This window comes from Sapajus apella, unplaced genomic scaffold (assembly GCF_009761245.1).
Source record: "Sapajus apella isolate SASKATOON/1434 unplaced genomic scaffold, GSC_monkey_1.0 scaffold119, whole genome shotgun sequence".
NCBI lineage: Eukaryota > Metazoa > Chordata > Mammalia > Primates > Cebidae > Sapajus > Sapajus apella.
Window position 1 is genome coordinate 1,961,812 of NW_022437059.1, and position 19,591 is coordinate 1,981,402.

At 44.5% G+C, this 19,591-nt stretch overlaps 1 pseudogene; it reads right to left on the reverse strand.

Moving 5' to 3' along the window:
- Positions 1-621: 621 nt before the first annotated feature.
- Positions 622-19,591, reverse strand: part of LOC116538426 — a 24,153-nt pseudogene continuing 5,183 nt past the window's right edge.

Genomic DNA, 19,591 nt, shown 5'->3' on the forward strand with positions numbered 1-19,591 from the left:
TTATTGTTTAATCAGTAGTACATGTTGAATTTTTAAAACATCTACCCAGGGTTATTTTTGTTTCCTTTTAACAATGTGGTGGATTACATTAACATCTCCTAATAATAATCCTTTCAACCCTACCTGGTTGTGATATGTATTCATGTCCTGCTGAATTCTCTTTGGTAATGTCTTATGTAAGACTTTTTCACAGATATTCGTAATGAAGATTTATCTGTAGCCGTTCATTTTTATTTTGAAGAGCTTTGATATCAATGCCATATTGGTTTCTTATTATGTTATGAGGTTTCTTTCTGTTTACTTAAAAACAATGTGAATGCTACCGAATTTTATCCTCTCCCTTGAAGATTTTTTAAAAGTCGGTGTGAGGCCTGTGAGCAGTGGTTCACGCCTGTAATCCCAGCACATCGGGAGGCTGGGTGGGCAGATCACTTGAGGTCAGGCATTTGAGACCAGCCTGGGCAACACGGTGAACACCTGTCTCCACTAAAAATACAAAATTAGCTGGGTGTGGTGGTGGACGCCTATAATCCCAGCTGCTTGGGAGACTGAGGCAGAAAAATCGCTTGAACCCAGGAGGTGGAGGTTGCCGTGAGCCGAGACTGCGCCACTGCACTCCAGCCTGGGTGATAGAGTGAAACTCCCATTTCAAAAAAAAAAACAAAAATTGGGAAACCATCTGCCCTGATATGTTTAGAGGTGTGGCTCCCTAACAGCGTTTCAATTTTTTTCACTACTATTGTTACTTTTTTTTAATGAGATACAATTCATTAAGTATAAAAATATGTTGTTTCAAATTCGGAATAATTTAGTAACTCTTCATTATTTCATATGTATCTGGAAATGGGACAGATATATGTCCTGATCCTGTCACAAAAGGTAGAATTCCAGCATTTGGTACGACGTTCCAAGACAGGGTCAAAGTGACATTCCTGTTCCCCTTGCGACCATTTCCATCATCAAAGAAAAAATATTTTGTTTTCATACCTTTCAGCAGCAGCTTCGGATTACCACCTCTCAAAACAGTCTTGTCCCAAAGGACGACTTGGTTCAGAGCATTATTTTTTTGTTGAATATTCTGCTGATAGACAACTGCGTAACATTCCAATCAAATATATTCTCTAGACCAGCAGTTACATCAGCTGTGATAAATCCGGGATCACTTCTTTCTCTAGGTCCAGTGAAATCTACATTTTTTAGCACGATCCGGGAGACGTGCAGCCACCCCGGAGGCTCCTGTCTTTGAAGGCGGTGGTGATGAAGCAGCCGAAGGTGAGCGCCGCAGTCATGCTCACCTAGAAGGCGAACCGTGAGTTCGCCCACCCGCGGCAGGCCCGTGTGCCTCGCGACAGTCTCCCACGAGCCCAGCTCCACCCCCGCTCCACACCCAGGATCCCGTTCCGGCGGCAGACCGGCTCACGACTGTTATTCTTGTTGTTTAATTGGCTTTTTTTTTTTTTTTTTTAAGACGGGGTTTCACCATGTTGCTCAGGCTGGTCTTGAACTCCCGATCTCAGGTGATCTGCCCGCCTTGGCCTCCAAAGTGCTTGGATTACAGGCGGGAGCCACTGCGCCCGGCCTAACCATCTCTTCTTACATAAAATTTAGTACTTTATATTTTTTTAGAAAATTATCCACTCAGTGTAGGTGTTCAGAGGAATATCTATTAATTGCAGCTTCTTCTTTCTTGGCTGATCGATTTGCTTTTCACGGAAAAGCCGTTTGTGTTTATTCATATTCTCCATTGTGAGCGGTTTTTATTTTATTTTATTTTATTTTATTTTACTCATTAATGTCTGCCTTCATCTGAATTGATTTTGTTGATATTTTTGTACCAAGTTCTTAAGATTAATGCTTGGTACATTTAGTTCCATTTTTTCTTGGTACTCATTCCAACTGTTTCATTAATTTTCCTGAGAACATATTTTAGTCATATCCTTCAGGTTTGAATATGTAGTGCTTTGGTTGTTACTATTATTACTATTATTATTATTATTATTATTACTTTAGATGGAGTTTTGCTCTTGTTACCCAGGCTGGATTGCAATGGCAGTGATCTCGGCTCACCACAACCTCTGCCTCCTGGGTTCAGGCAATTCTCCTGCCTCAGCCTCCTGAGTAGCTGGGACTACAGGCATGCACCACCATGCCCAGCTAATGTTTTGTATTTTTAGTAGAGACGGGGTTTCACCATGTTGACCAGGATGGTCTCGATCTCTTGACCTCGTGATCCACCCGCCTTGGCCTCCCAAAGTGCTGGGATTACAGGCTTGAGCCACTGCGCCCGGCCTCTGTTCTCTTCTTAATGCTTTCTTTGTTTTTTTGTTTGTTTTGTTTTGTTTTTCTTACTCTTCGTTTTGTAACCTCGGACACAGAGTTAATCTCTCAGTTCACAGCTCACTCATTTTTTTGGTCCATATGACTTTTCTCTCTAGTTTATTTATTTCCTTATGTTTTTGCTTGCTGTTTCCATTTCCCAGCCTCCCAGTCATTTCCACGTGTTGGTGTATTTCCTTCACATGCATGTATCATTTCCTGTGAGCCTTTTTAATTTACGTACGTTATTGGGCTATTTTCTCTTGGCACTTTGTTTTGACCCATCTATGTTGTTATGTGTACTTCTAGCCCATTGCTCCTAACTTCTGCACGTTATTCCACCATACTTCCCTTATCTAATCCCAGTGATGGGCTAGATTGCTCCCAAATTCTTCCTGCTACAAACACTGACAAACTTGCTTTTTCATGTCCCATCATAGACCTGTGTGAGAACATCTCTAGATCTATACCTAAGAGAGCGATTGATGGAACAAGTAATACCAAGTGATCCCCAAAGTTACTAGTGCCCCAGCAGGACCAGAACATTCCCTAACCCCACATCCCACTCAACCGTTTAGTGTTCTAACTTTGCCAGTCAGATGAAGACAGGATCTAATTGGTGTTTTGTTTCCATTTTTCTAATTATCAATAAGCGTAAGCATCTTTGCATGTGCTTGTTAGACTTTTGAGTTCCCTCTTCTATGAAATAACCATATTGTGTGTCCTTTGCCCATTTTGTTACTATAATTTCTGGTTTTTCCTATTTGGTATACAGGAGCTACTGCTTTTTCTATGTAAGTTTCTTGCTGGTTTTAGACTTTGCAAGCATTATCTCCTACTCTGCCATCAGTGAGCTTTGTCCATACTGTCTTTTATGGAGCAGAATTTTTTTTAATTTTTAAGCAATAAAACTCATTCAATTTTTCCTTTTAACATTTGTTTTTAGAGTTTTGTTTCATCCTTCTTGACCCCAAAATCACAATACCTTCTTCAATTATCTTCCCTTAATTCTATAGTTATGCTTTTTATGGATCTTGTGGAGTCCAACTTTACATTTGATATTAGGTATAAATCCAAATTGTTTTCTACTTAGAGTAATCTAGAACCATGTACTAAATAGGCCATGCATTCCCCATTGTTTTGTGATGTCAACCTTAAGTTTTCTTGTGTGTGTGTGTGTCCATGCAAGGTCTATTTATGATCTCTCTACTCAGTTCCATTGATTTATTTCTTTAATATTGCACATACATTATGCGGATTTAATTGCCCTGAACTTCTGATCTACCTTAATACCTGATCATATAAAATCCCTCTTTGTTCTGTTTTTCAGTCAAAGTCAACCTGGCCTTTCATAGATTTTTATTATTCTATAAAATCTTAGAGTAAATCTATTGAATGTCTAAAAAAATCCAGATGAACTTTTTATTGGTATTTTATTACATTTATAGATTAATTTGAAAGATGCACAGGGAGTGATTCCTATCACATCCTCCATTCAACTCACTTATTTGGTCTGTGCAAAACGACAGGTGTATTTTGAAGAACAACAATTGCAGCAGCTGCTCCAGATGTGGTTTTGTTGGACGGAGAAAATCATCTTGCTACTAGCACTCACCATGCAGCTTTTGTCCTGGTAAATGCCCTTTTACCTCAATTCCTGTTCATTGAAACCACCAGAAGCATTTACAATACACTTTATTGTCTTAACACTGAGCTATATCAGCTTTTCAGCCCTCTGCCATAGAATCACAAAGACCTTGATTAGTTTCTCCTCTTCATAGGACATCACACACTCATCCGCTATATCAACGATGTCATACTGATCAGACCAACTGAGCACAAAGCAGCAACTCTAGACATCTTGGAAGGATATATGCATGCCAGAGGGTGATAAATAAATCCCATTTGGGTGAAAATTTTGGTGGTCCAGGGCTCATAGACATGTCAAAACATATTTCCCAGGGTGAAGGACACATTTTGGAGCAAAGCCATGTCCATCTTTGTAAATAACTAGTCTCCTTTTGAAAACTAGCTTCTGACTTGCTACTGTCCTAATAGAGACTGAGCCCTTGACCTTGGGCCACCAAGTTGCATGTGACCTTAGCTGCCTATCATGAAGTGGTATTTTTTGACTTAGCAAATCAAAATGTTGGCATGCACAGAAACACTCCATTATTACACCCTGTGACAAACAGCAGATCAAGGGCAAGATGAAAAATGGGTTTGAGGGCAAAGAAGCCCAAGGTCAATGCAACATGCAAAGAATTTCTCTCTCCTAAATCAAAGAGAATATGTTGGGACAGTGAGGAATGGGAGGGATGATGGAATAAAGAATCTCTTTCAAATAGAATTCAAATGAGTTCTACTAGAGAATGCAGATTATTCCCTGAAGAACCCTGTATATTTGCCTGTTTCTCCAGGTAAAAGAAGAGGAAGCTCAAGTTAAGAAAAAACCCACTTCTGAATGAAGAATAAACTTGGAGAAGGAAAAGCATAAGTGTCCAAGGAAGTTGTGGCATCCCATGAAAAGTGGTCAGGAAGATGGGTGTCCAGACAGAGAAGTGGTCAGGCAGATGGTTCCTGTGGCTAATGTGGAAGCAGAACATCTTCAGGCACATTTAGGGCTGTGGCTTATTCTCCTTTAGACTAAAATTAGAGGAACTTGAAAAAAGTGAACAGATTGACTCAGTCCAGGGCCACACAGTCTGTCTCTGATGGAGACGCTGCAGCTCTGTGATGCCCAGATGTTTGGGTAAGGGGGAAAAGTTATTAACTACTTGGACTTCCTTAAGATGAAAGAAAGAGTTTTTATTTTAGTAAAAAACTCAGGCTTTGACAAGTCAATCACAGACTCCAGTGGCACACTCAAGTACCACTGCAGGACATCTCAGAATCTCAACACCTTCTAAACAATGAGGCTCAAAGCTTAGGGCAAGGCTAACTCTTCAAGGGCTTAGGCTGGGAGAGGTAGTGGACTGGCTTATAAAGAAAGAGAAGGTGATGACAAGAGAAAGCTCTTTGATTAGCGCTCTCCCAGACTAGTCTCCTAAAGAGCTATGTGAGCCATGGTCTTTACATCCCACAGGATACATGTCCCACGTTCTAGTACTGAGAACACAGTGCACATCTGACCATAAATTTGAGCTCATTGCCCTGGGAAATGCATTTGAATCTTCTCTAGAGCTTATTCAGTCTTCTGTCCCAAAAGCCAGATACTAGTATCCCATGGAAGAAAGTTCAGGAACCAAATTCTTCCAGATATGAGAGACCCAGCTTCACGTGAGCTTCTTTTTTTTTGGGGGGGGGGGTGGGGGGGGGCGGGGGGTTCCCCTTGTTTCCCAGGCTGGAGTGCAATGGCGCGATCTCGGCTCACCGCAACCTCCGCGTACTGGGTTCAGGCAATTCTCCTGCCTCAGCCTCCTGAGTAGCTGGGATTACAGGCACGCATCACCATGCCCAGCTAATTTTTTGTATTTTTAGTAGAGACGGGGTTTCACCGTGTTGACCAGGATGGTCTCGATTTCTTGACCTCGTGATCCACCCGCCTCGGCCTCCCAAAGTGCTGGGATTACAGGCTTGAGCCACCGCTCCCGGCCATCGTGAGCTTCTTTAGAAATGGCAGAGCTCCTGCTATTTGTTTGCAGAACACCCAAGAGCGAGCAAACATGCTCTCTTCACAGCAGTACCTTAGGGTTTTGCCATTGTAAATGGGTCTGATGTGATATGACAAGACCAGACAAATTGGATGTAAATTTACATTTTTGAATATGCTTGTTGTTTCACATGATACATTTAGGGTATGCAGCTCCTTTTGTAGCTTTTATTTTTACTATTTAAGTTTGGAAATGGTGCCAAATTTTTGTATTTCTTCAATCAATGTGTTCTCTTCGGTGATATATATTGCATTGTATATTGATATGTGTATCAATATATATTGACATGTACTACACATACAAACACAAATAAGAGGGGGTGAAAACCGTAGCCTTTGCATTCTCTATAGCCACTGCAGAGAGATCCTAAGCAGCAAAACCTTGGTGTTGTGATGTACAGAAATGGAGAAGAGTGTTAAACCGTATTTAAGAATAAAAAAAAAAAGAAATGGCAGAGCTCTAGAGCAAAGCTGATGCAAGTCCAAAAGCTTCACACTCTGGAGACAGGACAAAGTTAAAGGCTCTGTGTGTACTGATGTCAGAGGGAGAATATGTAGGTCACAGGGTATGGGAAGAAAGTCAACAACCCCAGATTCAAGTCAATAGTGAGTGTCAGAGGGACCTGTCTGCCAGTCTGAGGTCTAAGCAGAAGGGAGGGGGACAGATATTTGTTTCTTCTTTTCTATTTTGTTCTTAGAAACAGAGTTCCTCTTAAAAGCATCTAGGTCTATCAGTCATCCTGGTCTCCTCTATTTCCCAATAGTACAAAGAACTGGGATGGTTATCATGATATTCCATAATTCTCAGGCTTTATAAGGCCTCTGTATCTCTATATCCTCGTTCTTCACCAAATATTTATACTAGGTAACTACAGGGTGCCCATCAGCTAGCTATAGAGGTTGCAGGGGAAGACACTAGGGTAACTGAACTCTTCCGACGCAAAGCTGATAACACCTGGGAAACATGGTCTACAAACCTGGAACATGCAAAAGAGAGAGAGTAGTATGGGTTGCAGCAGAGAGAAAACAGTGTCGGGAAAACTATTAAACTTGAGATAGGTCTGTAAACATGAGAAGAAAGGGGGGTTTATGACCTTCAGTAGTGACCTTCAAGTCAGGGTTAGTGTCCTCCAGTATCCTCCCTCAGAGCCAACCAGTGAGCTCCCAGACCATGCCCTGTGATGTCTCAGGACTCACCCACCCTAACCTTTCTGAGTTCCCAAAGTGATCAGTATCTGGAGGCCACATGTTCCTGTGTGAGGAGGCAGTGATGCGCCACCCAGGTCCCCTGTCAGGGATGGACTTTTTCCCCCAGCTACTAGAATTGCTGCCAGCAGATAATCCTGTTGTTAGCCCTCTCAGGAAAGGCTTCGGCACCTCCATCCAGGGACATCCTCCCTCTCCAGAGCACTGTGTCCAGTGGCTGTCCACACTAGGGTATAAAGGCAGGGCCCCTAAATCCCAACTCAGGACCACTTTGAAAGATCATCCTAGACTTACGCTGTCTATGGGGTGGGCTGAGACGTTTGTGGCTACTGCATCAAAGCCCAGCTTCTCTTTCAACACTGGCTTGTTTCCTTCCCTTCGACAGCTTTCGATACAGAGATCACTCCCTAATAGATTTCCTACATGTTCATTTCCATCTCAGCATCTGCGTTCCTGTAAACCTGGCCTGTGACATCCTGTCTTCACTCAGGGGTCCCCATATTTACATTAGCCCTGAGTCCCAGCCCATTTCCTTCCCTGGAGTAGGCTGAATGTTTGAATGAAGCTCTTCTTTGTCTCCTTGGTGTCTAAGGTGCCAAGGGACACCACATTCTCCTGGTACAGAGAAGGCACGGGGAAGATTTGGAAAAAAGCACTAGACCTTCCCAAAGAGTGAACAGATGACCTCTGTTGTGCGTGGGGGTGATGCTGCTCAGCTAGGAGCAGCCAAGGCTGTATTTTTAGTGGGCAGGTAAGTATCAATATCAGAAGGATGTTTATCTTCATTCATCTCAACCAGCAAATCTCAAAGTATGGTCAATATCCCCAGAGGCATCATGAGACTGTTTCAAGGAGGACCCAGGAGCCAACCCAATGGACCACAATTAGCCACTTTGTGTGGCAGAGCCTGGGAGATCCAGCTCCATGGTGCTGCTATTGCTTTCGATGGTGGTGATGATGAAGGTACTACAGGGTCCTAGAGGGACAGCCATGGGGAATTTATGGAAATTCAGAATTCAGGGCAGTTATATGGAATGTTGCTCAAAATTCTTCAGAACAGCTCTGCAGGTGATTCCTCTGAATGTAAGATCAGGACTGTGGGGATCTTAGATATGAGAATGGGCTGTTTACCTGCTGTAGCCTCCTTGAGTAGATGGACAGATGGGTGGATTGCGGAGGCAGCAGGGGCTTTCTCTGACAGTCCCTTTTTCTCTGTCATTTACAATGTCTGTCTCCCACCTTCAGAGCTCCTGGTGCCCAGGCCGACATGGGGGAAATGGTGGAGCTTCACTGTGAGGCCTGAAGAGGATCTCCCAATCCTGAACCACTTTTTTTAATTTTATTTTTATTTTTGGAGACAGAGTCTTGCCCTGTTGCCCAGGCTGAAGTGCAGTGGCAAGGTCTTGGCTCACTGCAACCTCCACCTCCCAGGCTCAAGCGATTCTTGTGCCTCAGCCTCCCAAATAGCTGGGATTACAGGCACCTGCCACCATGCCTAGCTAATTTTTTGTATTTTAGTAGATGTGGGATTTTGCTGTTGCCCAGGGTGGGCTCAAAGTCCTGAACTCAGGCAGTCTGCTTGCCTCAGGCTTCCAAAGTGCCAGGATTACAGGTGTGAGCCCTGGTGCCTGGCCCCTGAACCACTTTTATCACAGGGATGTCCCCTTGGGCTCAGCCCCCTCTGGAAGAGGAGCATCGTTCAGCCTCTTCCTGACTACACAGCATTCTGAAAACTACTCCTGTGAGGCGGATGATGGCCCCAGGACCCAGCACAGTGAGGCGGTGGCAGTCTTCACTGATTGGCTGTTCACCTGCCATAGGCCATAAGCCACTGAGCTGAAACATACTTTCCAATCTCACGGCTCAAAACTGCTTTCTGATTCCAGAATATGTAACAGTGTTTCTGATGAGCTATCTGGGTGTGGAATATCCAGGAACAGAATTTCTCAGCCTGGTGGTTCTATTTTGTGCCCTCACCACAGAGTTTCCACAAGGATCCCTTAAGCCTGGGAGGTCGAGACCACAGAGGACTGCTTACACCACTGCACTCCAGCCTGGTTGACCAGCAAGACTGACTCAAAAAAAAAAAAAAGTTTCCCTAGCCGTGCTCCCTATGTCAGTCAGATCTCAATAAAAGAAACAGACCTACTAATAAATAATAAATAATAAATAAATAATAAGGGAATTATTGTAGGGATTTGGCATTACACAATGGTGAGAAATGGTTAAACAGTCGACAGAAGGCTCTTCCTTCTGTGGCTGGTGTGGCAGGCTGAAGTCCACAGGGCACGCATTTGGGAAAAGTAAGGATAACCTGGAACCTGCAGGAATGAGTGGAAACCCATGAGTATGAGCTAGAACCTGTATTAGTCTCCCAGCATCTCCAGCTGACAGCCTCAATGATGAGAATGCCCTGCTCATCAATGAGGACAGTGAGGATGTCCTCATCAGTGATGAGGATGAAGGTGGCACCTTTCATCACGTAGCTAAACATGAATGAGGCCAGGAGTCAGAGAAGTGGAAGAAGACCCTGTAGGAGCTTGAGTCGCTGCAGGCTGCTACCCCACACCAGCACAGAAAGCCAGAAAATAAGCTATGAGACTGAACTGCAGCAGAGCCTCGGGTGTTGAGGACCCTCCAGGACAAACAAGAATATGGCTGCTACATCACCTCCACCTTCCAGATCTTGCACAAAATGTCGCTCGTAGCACACAGTAATTTGGAACAATGCAGGGCAGAGAATTCTAGGAAATGTAGTTCCAGTTTAGCTAAATTGACAGAATAAAAGTCCAGCATGCTTCCTATCCGACCCTACCCCTACTCATCCTTCCATTGGGAGAAAGCATGATGTGATGGCAATATCATGAAATATTGTAGTCATATAGACTTGGGTTCAAAGTACAACTCTCCAGATATATGTCTTTAGGAAAATTCACAAATCCTGCAGAGCCCCTCAGCTTCCTCTTTTATAACATGGGCATATTAATTTCTGTTTTGTTAAATGGGAGATGGACTTAAATGTAAACACATAAACTTCCCTTACTAAGTATTTCTTCCTTTTCTTTTCCACAATTTTTTGGCACTCCTAGAGGGTAGTAAGGATTCAATGATATCTTTATTGTTCAACACATACTTCATACCCTTTCCTCATTACTTCTCAGGACTTTACCACATTCTAAGGAACAACAGAAGGAACATATTCTATATTACGGAAGTCTCATCCAAGCCATGATCTTCTGTGTGCAGTCCTCAAGCCCACCCAAAGAGTCCTTAAAAGTCTGCATCTCATAGGCTTCTGTTCCATGTGGACTTCTCGGTGTGGCTGGGCCTTTGCTGCCCATTGGACTTTCAGACACCCAGTCTGCTTCCTCTGGCCTTTGGTGGATGGATTTTTCTTTAGATTGTTGCTTCCCAATTTTGCTGCACATTGGAATCACCTGAGTTTTTTTTGTTTGTTTGTTTGTTTTTTTTTTGAGACGGAGTCTCGCTCTTGTTACCCAGGCTGGAGTGCAATGGCGCGATCTCGGCTCACCGCAACCTCCGCCTCCTGGGTTCAGGCAATTCTCCTGCCTCAGCCTCCTGAGTAGCTGGGATCACAGGCACGCGCCACCATGCCCAGCTAATTTTTTTTTTTTTGTATTTTTAGTAGAGACGGGGTTTCACCATGTTGACCAGGATGGTCTCGATCTCTTGACCTCGTGATCCACCCGCCTCGGCCTCCCAAAGTGCTGGGATTACAGGCTTGAGCCACCGCGCCCAGCCGGAATCACCTGAGTTTTTTAAAGTACTGATGTAGGGGTTCTACTTCCAAATTCTCTAGGAGTCTGGGATGATGCTGGGCCATCAAGATTTTTTACTTCGGCCGGGCACGGTGACTCATGCCTGTAATCCCAACACTTTGGAAGGTCGAGGCGGGTGGATCATGAGGTCAGGAGTTCAAGACCAGCCTGGCCAAGATCGTAAAACCCCGTCTGTACTAAAAATACAAAAATTAGCTGGGTGTGGTGGCAGGTGCCTGTAATCCCAGCTACTTGGGAAGCTGAGGCAGGAGAATTGCTTGAACCTGGGAGGCAGAGGTTGCAGTGAGCCAAGATTGTGCCACTGCACTCCAGCCTAGGAAACAGAGCAAGACTCTGTCAAAAGAAAAAAAAAAAAAAAAGATTTTTTTGTTTGTTTTTGTTTTTTGTTGTTGTTGTTTTATTTTATTTTTGAGACGGAGTTTCCCTCTTGTTGCCCAGGCTGGAGTGTAGTAACCTCAGCCTCCCGCGTAGCTGGGATTACAGGATCCTGCCACCACGCCCCATTATTTTTTTGTATTTTTAGTAGAGACAGGGTTTCACCATGTTGGCCAGGCTGGTCTCAAACTCCTGACCTCAGGTGATTTACCTTCCTCAGCATCCCAAAGCACTGGGATTACAGGTATGAGCCACAGAGCCCTGGCAAAAAAAAAAAAAAAAAAAAAAGAGTTTTCACTTCAAGTTAGCCCTCAGGTTATTACAGTATTCAGACAAACCGAAAACCACTGCCTTAGTCTTACAGGCCCCCTGCACGCTGACCCTGAGAAGGAATGTGGCCATGTTTATTATGATCTTCCTGTCTGCTACTGATATTCTTATTTTCTTTGGATCCCAGAATAAAAATGTTGGGTAAATTATGTTCAGCGTTTTATCTAATTGCTAGAGCTGTCGTAACAAAGCACCATGGACAGGCTGGCTGGCTTAAACAATATGAATTTATTTTCTCACAGTTCTGGAGACTGAAAGTTCAAGATCAAGATGTTGGCAGGGTTGGTTTTGTGAAAGCTGTCAATATCAAATGAAGTCACTCAGGTCACCCAAATAAAGAGTCAAGAGGTTAGGCAGGGAGGGCCTTCTTGCACACGTCTATGACAAGAACTAGCACGAAGGCTTTCTGGAGGGCTCTTATACAGACAGACCTGTCACAGAGCTTTTGGGGAGGACTTTCTAAACTGCAGCTTGCTCCATGAGTCACATGGACAGCCAGCAAGATGCACAGGAACACTTGCCTGACACACTGTCTCCACTGGTGACCTGGTGTCAGCTCCTGTGATGTACATCTGCTCCTCCTTATACGCCCATAGTTTACTATGGCACATGTGTTCCACGTTGCAATGCTCCCTACTTATTCCCGATTAAACTCAGTACTTTTAGAGACCTCTCTCTGTTATTTACATTGACAGTTTCTTCGGAGGCCTCTCTTTTTGGCTTGTTGATGGTCATCTTCCCCTCGCGTCTTTACACGGTCTTCCGCGTGTCTGTGTCTTAATCTCCTCTTTTTATCAAGATGCCAATCATATTGGATTAGGGTCCACTTTAATGACCTCATTTTAAATTGATCACCACTTCAGAGACCTTATCCCCAAATACAGTCGCATTCTGAGAAGCTGGGGGATTAGGACTTCAACATGTGAATTTTGGGAGCATAAAACCCAGCCCATAACAGGCCTCTTCTATTATGTCTTCTTTGACCAATCTGCAGCTCACGTGGCCACCTAACATCTGACTACAGCAGTCTGATACGACCCCACATTCTCCTTCTCTGCAGCAATTGACATAGTCTGCATCCTCAGCTTTCTAGTGACTTCTCCCTGTTTCCCACAGTCAGGGCTCAACCTCACTCTGACCCCACATTTGCTCTCTCCTCCTTGGGCTTCTTTGTCCCTTTGCATTAAGTGTTTCTCAGGACTTCATTCTTCCCTTAACTTTTCTACTCCCACAAATCACATCACGATCAAAGCTTTAACTATGGCTTCCAAGAAAATAATTCAAAAATCTGTATCTCCTCCTCTGGGCTCTAGGTTGGTTTTTTAAAAAACAGCTTTATCAAGGTAAATTGACAAAAATTGTATACATTTAAGGTGTGCAACTTGGTGTTTTAATATACATGTACATTGTGAAATAATCACCATAAAACAGTAATCAAATTAAACTAATTAACATAGTACATTACCTTACATAGCTATTTCTTTTCTTCTAATTTTTGTGGTTAGAACACTTAAGAGCTACCCTTTTATCAAATTTCAAGTATGCAACACAATTGTTAACTAGTCGCCAAGCATGCTGTACATTAGATCTCCATCCTGAGCTTCAAGTTTAAAAACTTTTCAACTACTAGAGATTTCTGTTCCATGGTTACTTCAACTCAATCCCATCTAAAATCAAAAACCTCTTCCTCCACAGAACTAGTTCCCTTCCTCATGCCGTATTTCTGTCATAGATTTCAACATTCTCTCACTTCCCCTTCTTTAATGCCAGTCAGTGAGAGCAGCATCTATCATTACTTCCTTACGGTAGGCTCTCATAATTTCTCTTTGTCACGCGTCTCCCCACTTTCCTCTACCATTGTCACTCCTAGGAAAATGTTCTCACCAGCAGGGAGGCTGAAGATCTCTCTTAGGAGATCAGAGAGTCGAGTCTGGCTGTGGTCTCTGACACCTCAGACCTCCCCTAAATAGACCTGCCCTCTTCATGTGCAAAAAGAGAAAGAAAGGCTTTGCTAAACAGATCTTCGCTCCTCCTAATTCTGCAAGCAAACTACAGCTGAATAGACACCCAAAGGGAAAGCAGTATTTTCAGTGCTGGTGGGACAGTGCTAAACCTCCACTGGAATGTTCTGAACTGATTTATCAACCACAAATCCCTTGCAGCAGTTGTTATTAACCCTCTATTACATAATATGCTTGACATAAAGCATAGTGGGAGGAACAGTAGTCAGACAAGTCCTTTACTCTGAGGAAACTGTAGAAATCTGGTATGAGACACATATGTGTGCTCGCTTCAGCAGCACATATACTAAAATTGGAACGAGACACATATGTACAGTCCTCTTTGAAAAATACATTTACTCTAGCCTCCCCGAAAGGTACATTTTAAATAGAAGTACAGTCTCTCGTTATAGGTGGTAAGTTTTATTGAAGTTTGCTATAGATTGAATGTTTGCTATAGATAGAATGTTCCCCTGATTTATTTATATGTTGAAATTCTATTCCCCAAAGTGACAGCATCAGGAAATGGGGCCTTCGGAAGGTGTTTAGGTCATGAGGGTGGAGCCCCCATGAATGGGGTTAGTAACTTTATAAAAGAGATCCCAGAGAGTTCCCTTCTCCTGTCCACCGGGTAAGGACACAGCAAGAAAATGGTTGTCTGTGAACCAGAAAGCAGACCCTCACCAGACACGGAATCTGCTAGCACCTTGATCTTGGACTTCTCAGTCTTGGGAACTGTGAGATATCAATGTTTGTTGTATATAGGCCATCCACGCTCTGGGAGTCTGTTACAGCAGCCTGAACTGACTAAGACGAGGTTCTACAAAATTACCAAGAATAGCTCTCGCAGGACTCGCTACATGCCCACAGCGAGCTGAGCAACTTTACAAGCATGAGCTTATTAATATTTAATCCTCGGAACTACTCTCTAAGGATGATAATGTTCTCTCTCTTTTATAAAGTCAGAAGCAGGAAACCTGTTCGAAGTCTCTCAACCCAAGATGATGGGGCTGGGATTCACACTCAGGCCTGTCCCCCCACTGATAACCACTGCTCTCTCTAGCCTCCCCCAAAGGTACATTTTAAATTGGGCAGTTTAAGTAAAAGTTCAGTCTATGGCAGATAGCAATAGGATATTACCACTTTGGATGGGCAGGAGAAAAGCCACGGGCATACGAGACATCACTGTGTGTCTAGAGAAAAACACTAGAATGGCTTGAAAGTGACACTGGAACATTGGACGTTGACTGTAAAGAGCATTGAATGCTTCAGGAAGGAGTTATTTTGTTAGTGCCAGGAAGCCACTGAGGTTGCGTAATCTTATTTTCTGATGATCCTGTTGGTGGGTGTATGAAGGAGAATCTGAAGAGCAAACAAACTGACGAGGAGGTTGGGAACACGGAAGAGAGAGTTCCCACACTCCATACTTTTCCCATGCCTCGGCCGGCACTGCAGAGTCTACAAGCCCCAATCACAATCTTCATACACCAACCCATGTTAACCCATGTTCATCTGTGGGAGCAAGGCACTAGCACAACACAGGCTTGGAAAATTCCCTGACTTGCTGGGCAGTCAGGCATCGGACTCAAATATCAGTGCAGTTTTAGGACAGGGCAGCAAACAGCGGGCACCACAGTCCCCTTTCCATAACCAAGAGGAGTCAGAAGTCCCAGAGAGTTTATTTTTACATCCTGTATTTAATCACAATGCAATTGACCTATCAGGTATATGATAAATCTTTGGAAGAACTTTCCTCTCCAACAAGCTCATGTACATCCATCATGAGTGAAGGGGAGACACCAGGTGTCTTTTCTGTAACGCCAGCACCCAACCATTTTCCTACCTCATTTTTTTTTTAACACAGATGTCACCGCAGAGCTTTGTTCTGTTTCAGGAGGATGATTCAGAGAGCATTATGGTTTTTCAAGTCAGACAAGGATCAAATCAACCAGAAATTCTGAAAACAGCAGCCAGGCTGTCATTGCCCATTCAACGCTTTCTGTGTGCAACTGATTGTTCACTTGTTATTCGGAAGCAGACTGCCAGTCTCACCCGTAGCTGGGCTCTGACAGCCAGGACCCAAGGGTCCTCTCTTATGAAACTGTCCTCCCCCAGCACCTGTCATTGTGGAGGGCCCATATGACCATGAAATCTAGCAACTCACAGCTGCTCCACTGAAGTCACCATGCAAGGAACAATTGCGTTTTGACAGAGAAGGAACAAGGGGGATTCTAGATTGCTGGTGGGTCCAAAAGGAAGAAGTTTTCATGGGTTCTGTATACCGAAGCTGGAAAGAAGCTTAGAGGCTAACTTTGTCAAGGATCACCACCTTTGTGGGTGGAAAAACAACACTAACCCAAAAGCATCATGATAGGCTGTAAGTCCTACTGATACTGTGAGGAGGGGACAAGAAAGATGTATTGGGGACATCTGAGTCAATGGAGCCTCCCCAAGATGGACCCTTTGAATTGCCAGGTGATCTGAGGGTACTATTGTCACCATGGCTACCAGGCTGCAGTGCTACCATCAAGGACCCTTCCCTCTCTAGATGAAGAAACTGAAGGCCAGAGAGATGAGTTGACTGTGCGAAGTTCACACTGTTTTGTGAGAGCAGAGCCAGCACCTGCTCTTGTAACATCACGTACTGCTTTCCACCATTTAGGATACTTTCTAATCAATCATCTGGATTGCAAGCTCCACACAGGCACTGTCACATCTGCCTCCACCACACCATTCCCAGCACCTGACAGAGGTCCCAGAATACAGCAGAATGCCCGGTAGATATTTGTTGACTGACCCTCATAGGCACTTCATGGGAAAAGAATAGCTAGCATTAACAAAACCTTGACATAGGCCAGAAAGCATTCAAGGCACTTTATTGGTATTAATTTATTTAACCCTCAGAATAATCCTGAGACTATTTTTATCATCTTTGCCATCTTATAAATGAAGACGGTGCAGATCAGGGAACGGAAGTCAATTGCTCAGGTTCACACAGAAGGCAGCAGACCTGGGACTCTAGCCCAGACAGAATATTCCGGGTCACACTCTCTTAATCACCACAAAATGCTGCCTCCTCATTCATCTCTTCTGTGTCCCCAGCCCTAGAAGAGTGCTAACACACTCAGCACTCAATAAATATTCAGAGGATAAATGACAGGCCAACAGACAAGAACCCACGTCTGCTGCTCTTCCAGCGTCTGGCAGGCCTGCCAGTAGCACCGCATGGGTGGCTGCTGTCCCAGCTCTAAGTAAGATAGGCCCCTCTGACTGAGAGGAAGGAGTAATTTGGTTCTTCCTGATTGAGGCTGAGCCTTCCTTCATTAGCCCAGTCTTTCAGAGCAAGCCCAGCCTGTTAGTAAGGAGTGCCCTCTGCTGACACAGACACATTCCTGCTGTCTCGGTCCCTGGTATAAATGGAGAGAGACCCTCAGTGTTGCAGTGTGAGTTGTGAGAAGAATTCAACCAGTCCCAGCCTGCGTCCTCTGGCTAGGAGGGCTTCACCTCCGATTTCTGCATCCAGATCAATTTTAAGTTTAAATCAGATGGAGATTTGTGGTCACTGAGTGATGGGCACCCTTTAGCCCCATGTCCAGTTGCCCATCTGCTCTCCAGTTGAGATTCCCCCTCTCCCTCTTCCTGTTCCTCCCCACTCTAAGATCCATGTTGAAAGGTCCCATAGACATTTTGTTACGTCATTATCCATGCAGGGCCTTTGTTTTCCTGACGACTGAGTTCCTGAGATCCTCCTTCCCAACCCCTTTTCTTCCCGGCTTCTATTCCAGTCTCACTTACTGTATCAGTGAACATCTTTTGTTTTTCTTGCTCCCAAGGCGTCCACTCAGCCTGAGATGACTCCCTGTTCTCACCCACCCCAGTGGAGCTGCAGCCAGGGTGCAGTAATGACAGTGGTTCCTTCAGAGCTACACTTCCAGAACTGGACCCAAGGAGGAGGAAAGATGTGAGAAAGGCACCCAGTGGGTGAGGACTGACAGGGTCTGGCCTTGCTGAAGTCTGCAGGACAAGAATAAGGAAAAGTGATACTGATGTCATTCATCACGATTGATTTCTGTTTAATAATTTTTAAAATGGGCCAGGCGCGGTGGCTCAAGCCTGTAATCCCAGCACTTTGGGAGGCCAAGGCGGGTGGATCACGAGGTCAAGAGATCGAGACCATCCTGGTCAACATGGTGAAACCCCGTCTCTACTAAAAATACTAAACATTAGCTGGGCATGGTGGTGCGTGCCTATAATCCCGGCTACTCAGGAGGCTGAGGCAGGAGAATTGCCTGAACCCGGGAGGCGGAGGTTGCGGTGAGCCGAGATCGCGCCATTGCACTCCAGCCTGGGTAACATGAGTGAAACTCCGTCTCAAAAAATAATAATAATAATAATAATAATAATTTTTAAAATGCTATAAAAAGGAATTAATGGTGAAAGGAGAGAAGGATTGAAAAATATAGCGGCCAGGCATAGTGGCTCACGCCTGTAATCCCAGCACTTTGGGAGACCGAGGCGGGTGGATTACCTGTGGTCAGGAGTTCAAGACCAGCTTGACCAACATGGTGAAACCCCATCTCTAATAAATACAAAAAATTAACCGGGCGTGGTGGTGCATGCCTGTAAATCCCAGTATAATCTCAGCTACTTGGGAAGCTGAGGCATGGGAATCACTTGAACCTGGGAAGTGGAGATTGCAGTGAGCCAAGATGGCACCATTGCACTCCAGCCTGGGCAACAAGAGCGAAACTCCATCTCAAAAAAAGGAAAAAGAAAAGTGTGGACAAGTGTCTCCCCAACAGCCCTACTCCAGATACAGCATGCCTAGTCCATGACCTGTAGGCAGGAGACCATGTTTCCACACCTAGACTGGTCCAGCCCCAATCATCCGTGTTAGAGGAACGAGGGAAGGAAAAGGAAATGGCTCCATGATGCAGAAGCCGAAAAAGAGGTCAGTGGAAGGAAACCTGATGTGTTCTCTAAATCTCTCTACTGATTTCACCCCATTCTTCTCCATCGCCAACCAGGGTGGGGTAGAGAGAGACCCAGATGCCTGTTCCCTCTGCTCTCTCTGCCCATCACGATACCACCTGCCTAACATCCACTCTAATGGGAGTCAATGGGACAGACCAGAGGCTAGATTCTGGACCGCTCTTCTCTGAGACCTTTCAAGGCCCAAAACTCATGCTTCTCATACCTCATTTCCAAAGAGGGAACAGATGAAGTTTGTATGAGGAGCTGTCTCTCCTCTTTTAACTTCCCTTTCCTATCTGATCCCTAATACTGATCACAAATGCTAGTTGTGCGCATCACCATTCTTAGTTGTTTTATATTATTTCTTCATCCCTAGACTATAGGCAAATCGAGGACAGAAGCTTCCTCTTGTTCTCTCCTGCATCACCTGTAACTAGTACAAGATCTGCCTGATTGTAGCTGTTCAATCATTGTTGGCGGAGAGATGAAATGTTTGCTCAAAGATAAGTTAACCCTGGCTGGGCTTGGTGGCTCATGCCTGTAATCCCAGCACTTTGGGAGGCCAAGGCGGAAGGATCACAAGGCCAGAAGTTCCAGGTCAGCCTGGCCAATATGGTGAAACCTCGTCTCTACTAAAAAAAAAAAAAAAAAAAAAAAAAAAATTTAAAATAGACTGGGCACGGTGGCTCAAGCCTGTAATCCCAGCACTTTGGGAGGCCGAGGCAGGTGGACCACGAGGTCAAGAGATCGAGACCATCCTGGTCAACATGGTGAAACCCTGTCTCTACTAAAACTACAAAAAATTAGCTGGGCATGGTGACGCATGCCTGTAGTCCCAGCTACTCAGGAGGCTGAGGCAGGAGAATGGCCTGAACCCAGGAGGCGGAGGTTGCGGTGAGCCGAGATCGCGCCATTGCACTCCAGCCTGGGTTCAGGCA